Raw genomic sequence first — 20,614 nt, 5'->3', positions numbered from 1 at the left:
CCCCATGTTCGTGCAATGGGCACTAGTCTTATTGAATTAATTTTTCCAATCAACAAGTGAAAACAAATGTATAGTTTAGGCCAAGTGTACAAACTTATTTTCTAGAAAAAGAGCAAAAGTGAAAGTTAATTTCTGTGCATTATAAAAATACATTAGTCTGTCTTTACTTACATAAACCCAGTATCAGTAACAATATGAGGCATGCTCTGTGAAAAAGGGGTTTAATGCGACTCTTTCCACTGTTATGATATTTTTTGTTTCAAGGAAGTCTTGTCTTAACCCTTTACCACTGTGATGCATTTGTAGTCTCTTAGAAAGGTAAATTTAATTACAAACCTTTCTTGCTAGATTCAAGTTTTAAAGGCTTCGTTTCCAACCCTTAGATACTGATGAGCAGCAAACAGCATAAAAGCTGAACAGACTGTGAGTTACTTGCAGGCTGTTCTGGTTTTATGCTGTTTGCACAAAGCGCTTTTTCACTTTGCTTCTGAGTGGGAAAGGGTTAAGGCGGAAAGTTGCGTCCCTGATTAGCCTATGTGGACTGCACAGGCTAATGTGGGACAAAACATAACGCACATGCATTAAACTCTCTTATCACAGAGCGTGGCTCGTAAATCTTTTGGTAGCCATAAGCAAACACGATCACACATCAAAGTATGAGAGTTTACACAATCAAGTGATCTTGATCGCTGAATATATTTTAAGAACAACTCTTGGCTAGCGTATGTTGTTATTTGTGGGCAATATGGGGGTAAGGGAAAGTGTTGGCAAAGAGTAGCTTGACTTGCAAGTTTTACTGTAAATTAGAAAACAATAATTGTCTTTGGATGAATTATATTTAGGACCAATCTTCCTATGTGTGGTCCCAGATCAAACATCCCAAAAGCAGGACTGTGCCACGGAAAGCGGAATGTAAGGTTTTTTTGTCATTGTAATTAAAACCCTGATATAAGCTTCTCTTTGTACAAATGTGCAGTAATAAGAAGTCATCAAGCTTTTAATTATTTTTTATTTAAACCATCATCTTTATTTTGATAATAATCAACTTCAGGATTGAACAAACAAAAAATCATTTGCTCACCATATACTTCAACCTACCGCAGATTGTGATTCTGTGTAATTTAATTTATTAATCAATACCATTTTGAAAATGGCTACAAGATGTAAGCATTAAAATGTTACAGTAAATCTCTGTAAATTAAAGATGTATTAATTTTGAAAGAAAAAGCTTTTGATTTTGCTTTATCATTGTTGACACACACTGCGATGTCGTAACCGAACGATTATTGAAATTCAACTGATTTAAGAAACCACTCTACAAGCTTTTATGGGTGACATAAAAAGATAAAATATCGCATTATTGCTATTGCTGTCACAGAGCAGTTGTAAACATTAGTGAAAGGATTTCCAATATTTTTATTAGTAATAAAGTGTTTAGAAGCGGAATTAAGTATTCTTGTGTACATGGGGCAATTCATGCATTATTAATGCCCCATGTCTATGACTGAGCCCTGACCACAACGTCATGCTATTGGAGAATTGCCTTTGTTCATTTATGTGAAACCACTTTTGTCCCATCATCTGGTATGCATATAGAACCAATTAAGCCTTAATTTCATTTCATTTTGCTTTGTTTCAGTGTTTTATTAAAATTGTTTACCATTAACAGTTAATTCATTGAACTCATGTAGACTGATGTAGTATTGTTTTTTTGTCCAATTTTGGGGGTGAAATTCAGCCCCATTCCCCTTTCTGAAAAAGTATGTATTTCTCCTTGGTGACTGCCTTAAATTCCCAATTTAATTTAAAAAGGGAAATAATAAAAAATGTCAACATAAGGTTATTTTCCCCTTCCAGCTGAATAAGTCTAATTTAAGTTTAATGAAACGTAAAATTTCCCCAAAAAAAATTAATATTATTTTGTAATATTTGTAAGCAAACACCAATTTCCCAATTTTAGTCAAAGCAACACAATCCTGTGGCCACAGCCCCATACCAAAATAATATTAAAGCACAGTTATGTTTTGTGTCTGAAGGCTTGGAACAATTAAATTCTTGTTGTTGTTTTCATTTTCATGTTTTGTTTTATGCTTACAGAAAAACTGTGTTACTTGCTGAGCTGGGTGGTTCAGTTTGGCGTAGAATTCATTTATATACCAACTTATTAATTCTTTTTAATGTGATATTTATTTCATCAAGATTGAAGCAATCATCCCATGACATAAAGAATAAAAGAACAGTATTTGTCAAGTTGTAACATGTGTGTTTTTTCATCTATACTTGTATTAAAGTTATTGCTGTCACGGTCAATTGCACCTGAATTATGAACAGTTAAGAGACTGATATTCAGATCAATGTTGACTTGTAATAACCCTACATATGACAGTCAGCATCATAGTGGTTGATCTATGTGAATGTACTTGGTGGTAATCATTAACAGATGATCTGACAATATTGTAATGACTTTGTACAAGTAATCCATCATTGGCTATCAAAGTGTTTACTAATGTCTATGTTATGTGCGTAATACAGCATTTAAAATCATAATCTACACATTCTTTACTATTCAGGTAAAAGCAAGTCTTGTATAATTAAAATGAGTCTCGTTGTGGGAAAACAGGGCTTAATGCATTTGAGAAAGTGTTTTTTGTATGATAGATAATACAGTATTAGGAATCATAATGTACACATTTTCTACCATTCAGGTAAATGCAAATATTGTATAATTAAAACGAGTCTTGCTCTGGGACAATGGGCCCTCATGCATTTGCCAAAGTGTCATCCCAGATTAGCCTGTAGAGCCTGCACAGGCTAATCAGGGATGACATCTTTGGCTGAAACTGGATTTTGCTAAGGAGTGACTTCCTTTGAACAAAAAATACAATTAAGCTTAGTTTTGTGTCCCTGATCAGCCTGTACAGACTTCACAGGCTAATCTGTGAAGATGCTTTAAGCATATACATTTGGCCCTGTTTTGCCAGAGCATGACTAAAATTTAATGTTTTACAATTTATTACTCTTAATAGCTTTTTTGCGAAAAAACCTTCTGTAGCTGATGAAGCTACATACAGTTGATTCAATATCTTCATGTTCATCCCTTGATGAACAAATGTGATGATTTGATATAAGAAGCTTGTTGTTAGAAAATGGGCTGTACAGAATGCACACACTAATCTGGGACGCTTTTTTGCGCGCATGCATTTAAGTCCATTTTTCCTCAAACAAAGATCAGTCATGTAAACTAACTGAGATCAAACTGATCATCATCTTCACACCTTTATTATTGTGCAATACTTATATAAAGTAATACGCCAGTTTATTCCAAGGCTGGTTGAGCAGTCTGCAAGAAGCACTAGATATCTGCAAATGAACATGTTTAAAGTTTGGAAAAAACTGACAATATTTCTGTGATAGCCATCTGTTACAGTAGCAGCACATTCAAGAGTTATGTTTTATTATTTATCGTTATCCAATATTTGCCAGTGTACAAACTTATCAGCAATGTCATCTGTCATCCCCACCCTGTGGCTACACTGCAGTATACATCTGATACAAGTTGCATTATTCATCTGATATAAATTAACCTCTGGGCTTTTACTGGTATATCAGAATATTTTTTTAAATCAAAATTTTATAAAAATATCTGACTTTTAACTGACATTATTTTCTCTTTAATTTTTAAAATGTTGTTTCTGTTATTTTCCTAACTTAAGCAATACCAATACAGACTTAAAATACCATCACTATTTTCTTAAAATGAAGTTCATTTGGAATGCTTTAATCAGCTTATCATTACACTTGTTTAATATTCATATTATCCCACATCAGCGTATCAGCATTGTAACTTTATTGTTTAAGTGTAGATTTTACGACATTGTTAAAGTCATGCTCTCAACAAATATTGGTCTAATTTATCAAAGAATATTTATGTATTTTACGCTTGAAAGTGTGGTTTCTACATTTTCCTAAGTTGTTGTGTAAACATTGTGATCACTGGTTATATGGCCCTTCAAATGATATTAAATTACTTTCAACAAAGTCTGTCTTTGGCACATCTGGTGTGTCCTCTTTTAAATGGACATTAATACAGCATTTTTGTTGGATTTAACTTCATAATCAAGTAAACTCAATATTTTGTCCATGAAGGCTCCAAATTTTACTTCCCAATTGCTTATGATGGCTGCATCATTAAATACATATTACACTTAATATTTACGGAGGGCTATCTAAGTTCTTTTAAACCTTATTGTGTACATATATTGTATGTATTCTTTAACCCTTCACCACTTAGAGACGTATTTTCAGGCATTTGTAGTCCCTTAGAAAGTTACATTCAATTAAAACCTTTCTTACACTTAATATTTAAGGAGGGCTTATAAGAAAAATACTCAAATTCACACTGGGCAAAAATAAAAATTCTAAAAATGAGTATAGTTTTGTGAATGCAATCACAGGGGTATGCATGGAATGGTGTTAAAGTCCCTGATATTTTCATTAACTTGACACCTTACTATTGGCCTTAAAGCCACTAGCTATTGTTCACATTCGTTATTGTTTCATGTTTAACAAAAGAATTCAGACAATACTGTATACCCACAATTAGACTACTCACTCTACAAAGTTTGGACTGCGGCCAAAAACTGGAGTTTTTATATTTTTTAAGATAAAAGAATATCGGCCAATCAATGATGTGAAAAAATATAATTAACCTGATAAGTGTACATGTTGTATATTCTAACCTGTGGCAAAGCTAAAAGAATGATGAATCCATATGATATTAAAGTATTAACAGGTGTTTTTTTTGTTTTGTATGTAATTAATATTGACATTTAAAAATATCTTTTTGTATTAATCTGTTAAAGTCAAGGATAAAACATAATCACTGAACATTTAATATTTTGGATACAAAACAGTTATTGTATGGTATACATGGCAGTTGTGGGAAATAAACATTTAGTAAAGTCCATACTCACTGTGATGTGAAATACACTGAAAATAGTTCTGGATTAAGTGTGCCCATCAGGTAGGTGAAAGTGTCTTATTTTCACATGATTCGAAAGAAATATTTTTGCCATAAAATGTAACAAATTTATCAGCCACATCATACTGGTAGATTGTTGGTGTAAATATAGTTGCACAATTAAAAACTTCTTATAAAATTCTTTTGAAGTTTGTTTTAACTAGAGTGTTTTTATTTTTTTCAGTTTATGTTATATACCAGTAATAATTTTTAAAAGAATAGCTAGGCTAAGTATCTTACTTGTTGAAATGTATGTTTTATTAAAAGATATTGTAATTCTGATAAACAATGTTCAGGTACTCTGAAATATTTCTAAACAATATAATTATTAGCATTGCATATTGTATTGCAATCTGAAATCTGTGATCTTTATATGGCTTATCTTATTAATCCTTTACCACTTAGAAACGTATTTTAACGCATTTGTAGTCCCTTAGAAAGTTAAATTTAATTAAAGACCTTTCTTCCTAGATTAAACTTTTAAAATTTCATTTCCAAGCCTTAGATACTAATGAGCAGCAAACAGCATACGACCTGAACAGACTTTGAGTTACTCGCAGGCTGTCTTGGTTTAATGCTGTTTGCACATATCCATGTTTAGCTCGACTATTATATATAAAATATATATAGTGGAGCTAACCTACTCACCCCGGCGTCTTCGTTAGCGTCTGCGTTAGCGTGCAAATGTTAAAGTTTTCGTACTACCCCAAATATTTTCTTTGTCCCTTGACATATTGCTTTCATATTTTGCATACTTGTTTACCAACATGACCCCAACCTATAAACAAGAGCAGACAACTCTATCAAGCATTTTGTCATAATTGACATGACGCCTTATCTATGATTGCTCCGCCCACTTAATCACGTGGCTCAGCGGGTAGCAAACCTAGACAAGCTAACACCAAAATGGCTTCATTGCCTATATACTGCATGTAGATTAACGCGATATTCCGGATTATTTTTATGGACTTTTTGACACCATATGAAACTTGTATAAGGGGTTTGTGTCATTTAGTTATTCTGCGAATGCAAAAAATATATGTTTATAGAGAACATCAGCTAATTATAACGGGTTTTTCGGTACATGAATAACGCTCTCAAAAGCTTGCACGCTGACCGAAATCAACCTGTTATTACGTGTGATGTTGGTATTAGCAATAAATTTACACTTCTTCAACGGCATTTACCCATGTTATTTACGAAACATTTCCACTCGTGTATTTGACACGAAATAGCGCTTTAAATTGGGATTTCGGTGAAGTTTTACACGCTTTCTGACATCGAGTGTACCAAAATCCCACATGTTATTAGGTATAAAAGTGATATTAATAATATTTAACATTGCTTACAGGACATTTATCAATCACTATAATTGAAAGTGCAAGACAGCACAATAAGTTTGGTCATTGTCATATATAAAGTAGCGCTGTATGAAGGGGAATTCAGTAAACCTGTATCAGACGCTGGCACAGGTACTGACTTCTCCCAAGTTCGGCATTTATTGGTTATATCAGTAATAATAAATCTTATTATGTGGCATTTATTGATTCGATTCTATTAAAATAGAAACATATAATCGTTTTCACTTGTTTCTGACACACACAAAACTTGATTTATAACGGGGATTTCGTTAAGTTACGCAAAGTTGGTACCAATCTTCTCTATTATTCAACAAGCACACGTGATATAATTCATACTTAATAATGTGTAGTTATTTCTAACATAAAATTTCCAGTTTTTTAAATAAATAAATGCTCCATAAGGGTGATCTCGATAATTCTACACATTGAAGCTTCCACTTGCTCTTGTCAAGACCGCATTGCCGCGTTTGAAATGGTATATAACTTATGGATACAGAATGTCAGAGTTACATAAAACCTATTCACACCGTATTTGCCTTATTTTATTTCTGCTTTTTTTTCGGACAAATCAAACGAAACTCGTTGAAAAAAATGAGAACTAGGCATTCGATCTCAAAGGTGGATTAAAAGCGTTCATTGGTGACATCACATGTCAGCACATGTGTAGATACCATTATTATGCCCCCCTTCGAAGAAGAGGGGGTATATTGCTTTGCTCATGTCAGTCGGTCGGTCGGTCGGTCCGTCCACCAGGTGTTTTTCCGGATGATAACTCAAGAACGCTTGGGGCTAGGATCATGAAACTTCATAGGTACATTGATCATGACTCGCAGATGACCCCTATTGATTTTGAGGTCACTAGGTCAAAGGTCAAGGTCACGGTGACCCGAAATAGTAAAATGGTTTCCGGATGATAACTCAAGAAAGCATATGCCTAGGATCATGAAACTTCATGGGTAGATTGATCATGACTCGCAGATGACCCCTATTGATTTTGAGGTCACTAGGTCAAAGGTCAAGGTCACGGTGACCCGAAATAGTAAAATGGTTTCCGGATGATAACTCAAGAATGCATACGCCTAGGATCATGAAACTTCATGGGTAGATTGATCATGACTCGCAGATGACCCCTATTGATTTTGAGGTCACTAGGTCAAAGGTCAAGGTCACGGTGACCCGAAATAGTAAAATGGTTTCCAGATGATAACTCAAGAATGCATACACCTAGGTCAAGGTCACGGTGACCCGAAATAGTAAAATGGTTTTCGGATGATAACTCAAGAACGCATATGCCTAGGATCATGAAACTTCATAGGTAGATTGATCATGACTCAGGTCACTAGGTCAAAGGTTAAGGTCACAGTGACAAAAAACATATTCACACAATGGCTGCCACTACAACGGACAGCCCATATGGGGGGCATGCATGTTTTACAAACAGCCCTTGTTTATATAATATATCACGTGTCACCTTCTAATAACATGTATAATGGCAATAAAGTGCATTACTATCAGAGTAATAAAACACAGCATAAATTCGGCTTCATGCTGGGTTTTATTTCTCTTTAAGTAATGCAGATGAACCTCGCTTCTGTATTTAATGACCTAGTCACTGATAAAACTATTTTTTTTAAACGTGAAATATTATGTGATTATCAGATCGATAACATAAACTATTTAAATCTGCTAGTATATCCGATAAAAATATATTATAATTGTCTTTGACAGTGTTGACGTTCAGTTGTTCGTGGTATACATCTCTTACACTTCTCAAGATCTCTTTTTGGCTTTGGAAACGATAAAAAAATTAAATGTCACCAACTAATCTTTCAGGATATTGATTGTCCAAGTTACATAGTCCCCATCGACACCGTTTAACCATTTTTAATCTCCTTTTTTTTAAAGAGGAAAACAAAAGAAACTCGCTAAAGTAAAAGTGAACCTATACATAGCTTGTCTAGAAAATGGCGGACAGTTCGTTGCTAACTAATGCGCCCGATTAATCGATCGCTGATTGGTAGATCAGTTCTTAGATTAGAACTTGATTGACAGGCTGCGTCATGTCAATTATGGCCCCTTTTCCACTTAGAATGCAAATGTTAAAGTTTGCGTACTACCCCAACTATTTTCAATGTCCCTTGACATATTGCTTTCATATTTTGCATACTTGTTAACCACTATGACCCCAACCTATAAACAAGAGCAGATAACTCTATCAAGCATTTTGTCATAATTATGGCCCCTTTTCAACTTAGAATATACAGCAAATGTTAAAGTTTTCGTACTACCCCATTTATCTTCATTGTCCCTTGACATATTGCTTTCATATTTTGCATACTTGTTTACCAACATCACCCCAACCTATAAACAAGAGCAGACAACTCTATCAACCATTTTGTCTTATTTATTGCCCCTTTTATACTTAGAATATGCATATTATTGATAAATCTATGTTTAAGTTTGCATACTACTCCAAATTATTTCCTATATTCTTTGACATATTGCTTTTATATGTTGCATACTTGTTTACCAACATAACCCCAACCTATAAACAAGAGAAGACCACTGTATCAAGCATTTTGACATAATTATGGCCCCTTTTACACTTAGATAATTGAACATTTTGCTTATATTGCCATAACTTCTTTATTTATGATCACATTTTATTATTACTTTGACACTTTGACAAAACAGCACTTACCTGAATACCACAATTGATTCCACCCAAACAATACCCCACGCCCCTACCCAGAATCCCTCCCTTTCCCCCCCCCAACCTCCCCCCCCCCATTTTTTTTTTTAAACATCATCTAATAAATTACCACTCCCCAAATTATACCCCCCTCTCAACCCCCCCCCCCTACCCCCCCCCCCAATTTTTTGTTTTTCAAACATCATCTAATTAATTACCACACCCCACATTATACCCCCCTCTCACCCCCCCCTACCCCCTCCTACCCCCCCCCCCCAAACAAAAAATAAAATAAAAAAAATCCTTTTTTTATTTTTGAAAGATCGTCTAATAAATTATTTAATATAAACAATTTCCCCATGATGGCTAATGTTATACTGTCAAATACACGAATAGTCGAGCGCGCTGTCCTCTGACAGCTCTTGTTAGTTTGCTTCTCAGCGTGAAAGGATCGTAACAAACTTATCAGGGATGACACTTTATGTTTTAAGGAAGACCTTCTAAATGAAAAAGCCGAAAGTGTTGTCCTTGTTTAGCCTGTTTAGATTGCACAGGCTTATATGGGATGACACTTGAAGGTGATGCATTTAGCTGTGTTCTCCCAGAATCTAATGTCTGGAGGATAATGATGTTTAACATGGACTTTATAGGGAAGGTAAACCATGGTCTTTTCTGAAAGTTATGCTAGGGCCCATGTAACATAAGGATTCAACCACTGTAGGCCCAAAATCAATAACTTTGAGTAGTATTTCCATAGAAACCAATTGATTAATGATTCGCTTCCGCTCCTTTTAATGTGTGTGTATTTGAATAAAGATTTCTGAAGTTGACCTACTTGGTAATAAAGGTAATAAACATGTAGCTAAAGTCTATTTCTTTAATTAAAGCATTTTAAATAGCGCTGTTTGAATAATTTAGTAATCAACCAAAAGAAGAAAAATAATTTAAATAACAGAACTGTATGATGTTGCGTTCACAAGGTAATAAAGGTAATAGACATATTGGAAAAGCCTATTTCTTCAATTACAGCGTTTTAAATAGGACTGTTTGAATAATTTAAACAAGAGAACAAAATGATGGTTCATTCATTCAGGTACTTCAGTTTGTTAGGTCGCCGCATCTGGATTTAATTGAAATCTTTTGTAAGAATTTCAGTAGCCTCAACTGTTATTTAAATAACAGTAAATACAATTGTAGCTGCAAAAGTGTGAACGAAATTAGCATTTTCATCTCACAAAAAGAGAGACACTTTTCTAAAAGTTTTCGAAGTATGAACTGTCAGTTGCACTTCTTGAATTTCAATGTTTACAAAAGTTTGTTTGAGTGTGAGCATTGTCTTTGATGAGTATGATGTGTATCACATTTTGTGTTGGTAAAAGGATAAATGTCTTTGTAAGGCCCAACACAAGAATTGAATCCTGATTTACAGATATGGTTGTATCACAGGTATAGCAGAGTTGATAGTAGCGATGAACATGACAGCTGTGTTCCTGTGCTCTCTACATTCAGTGCTCAGTTATGGGACAGGCTAGCTGAAATAATCTTTCGTTGAGGCAGGGATTTTCTTGTTAGGTTTATTATTATGTTTTAAGTGTTTTACTGTTTTAAGTGTTTTGAGATAAAAGTGTTGGACTGATTTTAGTGTTCATACACAAGCCTAAAGTGTAAATTCACCAAATAAGAAATAAATGTTTTTGTTAAATGGATTAAACAAGAGTCAATTTGGATATATTCATGTAATAATAAGGTAAATTGCAATTTAAAAGGGTTTATAAGTAACATTTATATCTGATTGTATTTTATCTCTTTTGTGTAAATGTGTTTTACTCCATTAAGCAATTTAATGTTTTAAGAAGTTTTGTATAACATTGGTATTTCAGATTTTATGTTTTAGATATAAATGTTGTTTTATCTAGAATGGTGTCACTTATAAGCTTACGTTCATACATGCACATAAAATTCTAAAAAAAAATGAAAAGAATTTAATGATTTCTGTTAAAATTAATTATGTGTTTCAATTAAAATGTATGTTGTTTTAAAGAATGAAATGGTATATAAACTTTTAATCATCATTATAAATTATAATAATAGTATGATAATATTATTATAAGAAATAATAACAAGCTTTTTTAACTAAAACTTCCAATTCGAAAATCAAATATTATGTTGCAAACATTCTTAGCACAGTTTTTGATTGTCTTTGGTAATTTGGTAATTATTTAATTTGGAATGAATGAACAATATACTTTGTCTTGAGATCTTCTAGTATGGGCCAATTATGATAAACTCTTAATTGTATTTTTATTAAATGCAAAGTGTATAAAGTAAAACGACTAATGTTTGGAATATAAAATTAAATCCGTGAATTGAATTTAAATGATTTGGTGAAAGTACACGGCTAAATCATTGGCTCGAATGTAGTATACGTATCGTCACCTTTTGTATCACATTCTTTATTGTATAACTAACTCATCCCAAAGTTAAATACAAGTTAATATATATATGGAATGTGCTCTGTGAAAAAGGGGTTTAATGCATGATGGTAAAGTGTCGTCCCAGATTAGCCTGTGCAGTCCGCACAAGCTAATCAGGGATGACACTTTCCACTTTTATGATATTTTATGTTTCAGAAAGTCTCTTCTTAGAAAAAAAATGGAGGCAGAAAGTATCGTCCCTAATTAGCACAAGCTTATCTGTGATGATACTTTACGTACATGCATTAAACCCCCTTTTCACAGAGCACGGCTCATATAAATATGTCACAACCTGACATAGACGTGCCATCAGCAGCAGTGTGCACTGTGAATGAGTGATTGTCTAACACTGGATGTCCAACAAGTCTAACATGAGAGTGTGACACAAACGAGACTTGAGAACATGTCAGGGAACATGCTGGGGATGTTGTTCAACAACTCACTTTGGTGTTTTAAGGTCATAGCCCCTTAATTATATTCTTCCCTTTACAACAATGTAACCTGTTTGGTCTGATGAACAATTCCAGAAACAGTGTACAGTGAATAACCAACATTGTAGGATTAAATACTGTAATATATGGCATGCATTTCTAAAATATCAAACATGGCAATTCTGATAACTTTATTGTAAATATTCTGAGATTTGTCATATTTATATTGTCCTTATTAATATTTATTCACTCATTATTTTGTGTTCGTTGCATAATTATGAATTGTTTACTTTAAAATATCTTAATGATGTTAATATAATTTGTTTACAAATCTCAAGTCATTGATATTCAACCTGTATTGAGTGGCCATATATTTGTGCCGTATGTTTGTGCCTTTTAATGCGATCACTATCGAGTGATATTCCCATTGTATTCAATTAAACGGTTCACAATAGCAGACAAAATGAGGTTGCATTATGTTGCTTACTGATAATTGGAATATGAGTGAAGGAGCGGAAATATGATACATGTCTCTTGATATAATTGTCAATAAGCCGTGCTCTGTGAAAAGGGGCTTTAATGCATGTGTGTAAAGTGTCATCCCAGATTAGACTGTGCATTTGGCACAGGCTTATCACGAATGACACTTTCCGCCTCAACTAGATTTTTGCTAAGAAGATACTTTTAAACGAAAAATATCATAAAAGCGGAAAATGTTGTCTCTGATTAGCTTGTGCGGACTGCGCAGGCTATTCTGGGATGACACTTAAACGCAAATGCATAAAGCCCTCTTTCTTACAGAGCACGGCTCATTTGTAAATAGATTTTAATAGATTTTGTCTTTCATTACCTAGGTCATTTTGAATAATATGTGTAAAAAAAATTAAAGAGGCCCTCACCACTTATGTGTATTAATTTTAAATACAGAAATTTGCAAATCTAAGATAATTTATGTTTAAAAGGAAATAAGTTCCTTTTAGAAATTGATTGCAGCATAATGATTTTTTAACACAAATGGGAGACAATTTATTGAAATGTAAGTCTTGTTCCTGGAGCATTATCGAACATGCCAGTAATGACCGCAGCAATTACTTATAATTAAGGTAATTAAAACATGCTTTTGTAAAACTCCAACTTGTCAATACCTCAAATAAAAAACATCTGGTCTCTTTTGAAAGAATGGAGTTTCCTATTCTTTCATTTTGAGTGTGTTATATGGTAATTTTATCTCCAATTTACTGACTGAACATTATTTCAGATGGGGAAATAATTATCATTTGTTCAGGTTTACATTTTTATTGTAGGTCCTTCATAAATTTTTGTGAAATAAAACATGAGATGTGCATTATAAACGTGGTGCACTTGATACGGAAGTTAAGTAACCAGCATACAAGTTTTTGACTTGACTGGTCTAGTATTGAATCTAGCTTCCAATGAAGCTCCTGTACTTGTGAACATGTAGTTAGCATAATGTGCGAATTTACTATCAGCAGTTTTCATCTATTTGACATTTGTTGTTGTGAAAATGTGAAATATCCTTGGTAACCAATTTTCTGCTCCACTTTATTGAAAAAGTTTATTTCCCAATGTGGAGAAAGAGTTAATATATAGTCATTATGGTGCCAGTGAACACTTGAAACTTGAATAATTATATGAAATAGGATGGCTGAGCTGTGTGAACAGATGAAGTAATGGTTGTTCTGTATTGTTTGGGAAATTACAGTGTACTTGAACCATACAAGACATTGTAGGTGTCATGAGTAATCCAGAATGCATTAGAATGTTGATATTTGTTCAAATCAATTGAAATGCATGGTACATGGAATTAATTATGGTGTACGAACTGGTCCAAAACTATTCTAAACTGTCGGGGACGGTTTACTAAACTGTATCGGACAGTTAAATAATTTTGAACCGCTCGTGCGTCTGTAAACTGTACCCGGCGATTTATTTTGTGGATAACAAACCGTCCGATACAGTTTAGGAAACCGTACGGGACGGTTTCCTGGCATAAATTATAGTATGGCATAGGTTTTGAAGAGGAGTCAATAAAAAAAAAATATTTCTTTACTAATTCAGAATATGTTCAATCTCCGCGGCTTTGCTTGGGGTATTTTTGACAATTGCTTGAAAAAGTATTATTCAGTCTATTAAACCTGTTTGGTTAAAAAGCTGCTTACTTCTATGTATCAAAAAATGCACTGTAAAAGATGAAATTTGTAACCTATGTCAGAAATACTTTGTGGGCAAAGACATTTATTTCGAGTACTTAAAATATTCATTTTTTTAACTCTGATGTGTTTGACAGCAATGATTGATTGAATATTTTGAAATTCATGTTTTGTCTGAGAAAAATAGCGTCGCTCCAGATGACAACAATATTACATTAGGCTTGTAAAACTTCCAAAGGAATGCATTATTGTAACCCTAATCCAGCAATAATACCGTATTGGACAGTTTTAACCGTCCCAGACGGTTTATGCACACGAACGGTCCAAAACTTTCCTAAACCATCCTGGATATTTTGTAAACTGTCCAGGATGGTTTACAAACAATCCGGGATGGTTTATTAACCGTCCGGGACGGTTTAGAATAGTTTTGGACCAGTTTGTACACCATAATTAATTGAAATGATATGGAATGCTTTCAGTATTTTATTTGGTAACATTAACATTTGATTGAGGAAAAATAAATAAATTATGATTTTTTCAGTGGTCAACAGTTTGATATTTGATTGAGAAATAAACAGGAAACAAAATAGGGCAATACTGCTTGGACATAGATTGTTATAGAAGAAAATATAAAAGTCTGATTATTGAAATTTTGGACCAAGTGTCATTAAAAAAAGAGAAGAGCTTCACCTGGAAAAGGGGTTAACCCTTAAAGCGCTGGAGCTGAATTTTAAAGGCCTTTGCAAACAGTTTGGATCCAGATGAGACGCCACAGAACGTGGCGTCTCATCAGGATCCAAACTGTTTGCTATTCTGATAGTATTCTTTGAAAAAAATCGAAGAAAATGCTAATTTTAGAAATTCTGCAGACGACATTTTAGCAGAAGACAAATTACCCAGCATGCAAAGGGTTAAATAATGCATGTGCGAAGTGTGGTTCTGGATTAGCCTGCACATTGCTTATTGCAAAGGCTAATCTTCAAAGGCTAATCTGGGAGGACACATTACTAATCTGGGAGAACACATTACGAATTGAATCAAACCCAGTTTTTCAAGAGCGAGGCTACATTTTATTTGAGGCTACATTTTATTGGACTATATATCAGGAAACAGCTGATCTTGCCACAATGAGGGCATCCCACCCTTCAAAATACCAACAGAAGCTGATTACAAAGCAACAGATTTATGTTTTACCTTGCATAATTAAGGCAAGCCTCACTAGTAGCGACCTCATTAATAAACATGAACAAGGTGGACATTTGGCAGGTGAAGCTGTTTGTAATGTAGTTTGTAGCATTAATTTGGTAAGATGAGAGACATTCTAGGCCGTTTGTGTCCCTGGGTGCCACTTACTCATGAAGGTGACTGTTGTTCAAATAGTTTTTTGTTTTTTTGGAAGTTTTGAAAAATATTTCGGTCATGTCACGGAGGTCTGTTAAGCTTAGTCATGCGTTCACTGCAATAACTCTTTACTACTTAGATATGCCTTTTGACGAATTTATAGTCCTTTAGAAATTTAGATTTAATTAAACACCTTTAATTCATACTAGATTAAAGGTTTAAAGCCTTCTTTTCCAACCATTAGATACTGATGAGCACCAAACAGCATAAAACCTGAACAGACTTCGAGTTTCTCGCAGGCTGTTCTGGTTTTATGGTGTTTGCGCATAGCCATTTTCACTTTGCTTCTTAGTGAGAAAGGGTTAATAAGTTATGTAGCCACATATCTATTGTAAATACAAAATATGCATTTAGTCTCAGTATGTAAGGATAATAAATGAAGAATTGCTATATGAGCCTTGTTTTGGGAAAACTGGGCTTAATGCATGTGTCAGCACAGGTTAATCAGGGACAACACTTTCCGCCTAAACTGGATTTTCGCTAAGTGGAGACTATTTTTTAACAGAACATACCATAAAAACGGAAAGTTGCTGGTAAGCTTATGCAAACTGCACAGGCTTATATAGAACGACACTTTACACACATGCATTAAATACGTATCTAAGTAGTAAAGGGCTTAAAACGGATCTAAATGGTAAAGGGTTAAATACGTATCTAAGTGGTAAAGGGTTAAATACGTATCTAAGTGGTAAAGGGCTTAAAACGGATCTAAATGGTAAAGGGTTAAATACGTATCTAAGTGGTAAAGGGTTTAAAACGAATCTAAATGATAAAGGGTTAAATATGTATCTAAGTGGTAAAGGGCTTAAAACGGATCTAAATGGTAAAGGGTTAAATACGTATCTAAGTGGTAAAGGGTTTAAAACAAATCTAAATGGTAAAGGGTTAAATACGTATCTAAGTGGTAAAGGGCTTAAAACGGATCTAAATGGTAAAGGGTTAAATACGTATCTAAGTGGTAAAGGGTTTAAAACGAATCTAAATGGTAAAGGGTTAAATACATATCTAAGTGGTAAAGGGTTAAATACGTATCTAAGTGGTCAAGGGTTAAATACGTATCTAAGTGGTAAAGGGTTTAAAACGGATCTAAATGGTAAAGGGTTAAATATGTATCTAAGTGGTAAAGGGTTAAATACGTATCTAAGTGGTAAAGGGTTAAATACGTATCTAAGTGGTCAAGGGTTAAATACGTATCTAAGTTGTAAAGAGTTAATTATGTATCTAAGTGGTAAAGGGTTAAATACGTATTTAAGTGGTAAAGGGTTAAATACGTATCTAAGTGGTAAAGGGTTTAATAAGTATCTAAGAGGTAAAGGGTTATATACGTATCTAAGTGGTAAGGGTTTAAAACGAATCTTAATGGTAAAGGGTTAAATACGTATCTAAGTGGTAAAGGGTTGAATACGTATCTAAGTGGTAAATACGTATCTAAGTGGTAAAGGGTTAAATATGTATCTAAGTGGTAAAGGGTTATATACGTATCTAAGTGGTAAAGGGTTAAATATGTATCTAAGTGGTAAAGGATTAAATACGTATCTAAGTGGTAAAGGGTTAAATACGTATCTAAGTGGTGAAGGGTTAAATACTTATCTTAGTGGTAAAGGGTTAAATACGTATCTAAGTGGTAAAGGGTTTAATACGTATCTAAGTGGTAAAGGGTTAAATACGTATCTAAGTGGTAAAGGGTTAAATAGGTATCTAAGTGGTAAAGGGTTAAATACGTATCTAAGTGGTAAAGGGTTTAATATGTATCAGTGGTTAACGGTCAAGCCCCATTTTACTAGAGTGAGGCTCAAATGAGCCGCGTTCTGAGAAAACTGGGCATAATGCATGTGTGTAAAGTGTCGTTCCAGATTAGCCTGTGCAGTCCGCACAGGCTAATCAGGGACGACACTTTCCGCCTAAACTTGATTTTTGGCAAGGAGGGACTTCCTTGAAACTAAAAATGCTATAAAAGCAGAAAGTGTCGTCCCTGATTAGCCTGTGTGGACTGCACAGGCTAATCTGGGACGACACTTTACGCACATGCATTAAGCTCAATTTTCTCAGAACAAGACTCAAATGATAGAATTCCAGGAGATAACCTCACCTGTTTGGTATAGTGACCAACAACGAAACACCAACACCTCAGCATGCCCTGAAGGGTACATGGTTGTTGATAGACTGATATTGTCTGCAAGTCAGACAGTGTTTTGATTTCATTTGTGATAATCAACAATAGATATTGCATTCATTATTGGCTGTCAGCACAGATATCGCACTGCATAACACATCAGGTAATTGTTGTTTTGTTGCTTTTGTCACAAAAACAACAGAAAAGATAAACTACTTTTAATGTTGTAGTTGACTTTGTGTTGTTTTTTCATGCGGCAATGAAGCACTAATTAATCTGATAATATTTTCGAACTTGTTATATTATTTGTATTCTTTTTCGATCATAGACATTATAATACCTAATTTTAGTGTCTGATGAACATGTGTTACAGACTGAATTATAAGAATAGTTGATTTAAAGTAGGGAAGTTAGTTATGAACATGCTTGCATGCTTCTTTACCTGCATGGTACAGACTTTTTACAACATGTGACAGTTAACATCCAGATGCCTTCTTGTCATGTTGACATTTTCTATCAAGCTATAAGGAAATTTAATTTAATTTACTCATTTTATAATCCATATATAAGTAGTACATTAAATTGTCAAAGATGTTGTCATTGTGCCCCGAGGGAAAAGTGGGAATATTTGGTGTATTGGTTCATACCTAGATAGGATCAAAGTTATTGAGTGGTTATTAGGACAGAAGTAGTGTAAGCTATGTGACAACAATTAACAAGTTCAGTGAGTTGCTAAAAAAGTTAATAACTGCATTTAATATTCATTTGCTTGTTACTTTATGGATTTCGAATTCTGGCATTTCTATATTGTGACCTCTACTATTAGTATAAATTGATGGATACTTTATTAGCAACAACTTGGTATTTCTGTCGCTATTTTAAATATGTTGTTTATGGGAGCATATTGAACAGTAATAATTACATATCCATGTAATTACTGCCATGTTTTATGAGCCAGGTTATTTATTGTGTGGAGTTTTGTGGCAATAAATTATCGGTACGATCATGACTATGAATTGATAATGAAATTTTGGTTCAGTGAATTACTAAGAAAGTGAATAACAGTGTATTTACTATTCCTTTACTTGTGACACTATGGATTAAGAATTTTGACATTTCCATATTGTGACCTCTACTATTGGTGTATGTGATGGATAATTAATTTCGTGACCGTGGTATTGGATCTTAATATGGTAATATTAATGGGACACACTCTGGGAAAACAGGGCTTAATGCATGTACAACAAGTGTTGTCCTTTTTCAGTCACCACAGGCTTATCAGGGACAACACTTTCTACTTTTATAGAATATGCCCTTTAACCCTTTCCCACTCAAAAGCAAAGTGAAAATGGCTATGTGCAAACAGCATAAAACCTGAACAGCCTGCGAGTAACTCGCAGTCTGTTCAGGTTTTATGCTGTTTGCTGCTTATCAGTATCTGAGGGATCAAAATGATGGCTTTAAAACATGAATCTAGTAAGAAAGGTATTTAATTAAATTTAACTTTCTAAGGGACCACAAATGCTTCAAAATACGTATCTAAGTGGTAAAGGGTTAAAGGATATCTTTTCTAAAGAATATTTTACAAAAATGCATTAAGCCCAGTTCTCATAGAGCAAGACTCAAACTGTAGAATGTTTGCTCTAGCTACAGCTGCTGTTAAGAATTCTGAACTAATTTGGAAATTTGAGAAATGACTTTGTTATATTCTGGCAGAGTTTGTTACAAGTTAAAGTTTTGATAAGTTGAAGGGCCATAGTGAATTGTTGACTTCTGGTTCATTTGTTGCACACTGGGTGATAATTTCTGAAAAAATAATTTTGAAGGAATATAAAAATCCCAGTTCTGGGAAAACAGGGCTTAATACATGTGCATAAAGTGTCATCCCAGTTAAGCAGTCCACACAGGCTAATCGGGGAAGACACTTTCCGGTTTTACTAATATTGTTAGGTGGTAAATGTTGTTATAGCCCCACTAAATGAAATTTAGGGGGGTAAATAGGAGTGAGCTTGTCTGTCGGTCTGTCGGTCGGTCCGTGTCCGCTCTCTAATTCAAGTAGTTTTCATCCGATCTTCACCAAACTTTGTTAGAAGTTTTATCTCGATGATGTCTAGGTCAAGATCGAACATGGGCCTTGCCAGGTCAAAAACTAGGTCACGGGGTCACTTTGTGTGTTTTAAACATTCAGAATGTTGTCCGCTCTCTAATTCAAGTAGTTTTCATCAGAGCTTCACCAAACTTGGTAAGAAGTTGTATATAGATGATGTCTAGGCCAAGTTCGAACATGGGCCATGGCAGTTTAAAAACTAGGTAATGGGGTCACTTAATGTGTTTTAAACATTGAGCATGGTGTCCACTCTCTAATTCAAGCAATTTTCATTGGATCTTCACCAAACTTGGTAAGAAGTTGTATTTAAATGATGTTTAGGTCAAGTTCAAATATGGGTCATGCCGGGTCAAAAACTAGGTCAAAGGGTCACTTAGTACGTTTTACACATTCAGCATGGTGTCTGCTCTCTAATTCAAGTAGTTTTCATCGGATCTTCACCACACTTGGTCAGAAGTTGTATCTAGATGATGTGTAGGTCAAGTTTGAACACGGGCCATGCAGGGTCAAGAACCAGGTCACGGGGTCACTTAGTGCGTTTTAAACATTGAGCATGGTGTCCGCTGTTTTTTTGTGAAGACAACATGCAAAATATTCTGTGTCAATGCGGCATGTGGGGGCTTTCGTCACGTCTGTGACAAAGCTCTTGTTCTTTATTAGCCTATTTGGACTGCATATACTAATCAGGGATGACACTTTACTCACATTCATTAAGCCCAGTTTTTCCTTAACAAGTCTCTAATGGTCCATGTGGATACTAAATCGCATGTTTTACTAAACTTTTATCTTTTGAATACTGGTTCTTTATTTTTTTCAGGATATTGTGAAGTTTATGTTATTAATT

The 20,614-nt window shown here is 34.2% G+C and overlaps 1 protein-coding gene across 5 annotated transcripts in view; it reads left to right on the top strand.

Annotated features, from left to right (window-relative positions):
* LOC127856852 (centromere protein F-like) overlaps nucleotides 1-20,614 on the top strand; it is a 141,142-nt gene that overhangs the window by 40,897 nt on the left and 79,631 nt on the right. The window contains exon 1 of one of the 5 annotated variants that reach the window (XM_052393005.1): nucleotides 10,637-10,820. The exons of the other annotated variants lie outside the window; for them this stretch is intronic. The gene's annotated coding sequence lies outside the window, so the exon portion shown is untranslated. Of the gene's footprint in view, nucleotides 1-10,636; nucleotides 10,821-20,614 lie in introns of those variants that run through there. 5 annotated transcript variants of the gene reach the window in all.

This window comes from Dreissena polymorpha, chromosome 14 (genome assembly GCF_020536995.1).
Source record: "Dreissena polymorpha isolate Duluth1 chromosome 14, UMN_Dpol_1.0, whole genome shotgun sequence".
In the NCBI taxonomy this organism is placed as follows: Eukaryota; Metazoa; Mollusca; class Bivalvia; order Myida; family Dreissenidae; genus Dreissena; species Dreissena polymorpha.
The sequence above is the reverse complement of the archived record's forward strand: the minus strand, read 5'-3'. Positions and strand labels throughout refer to the sequence as shown.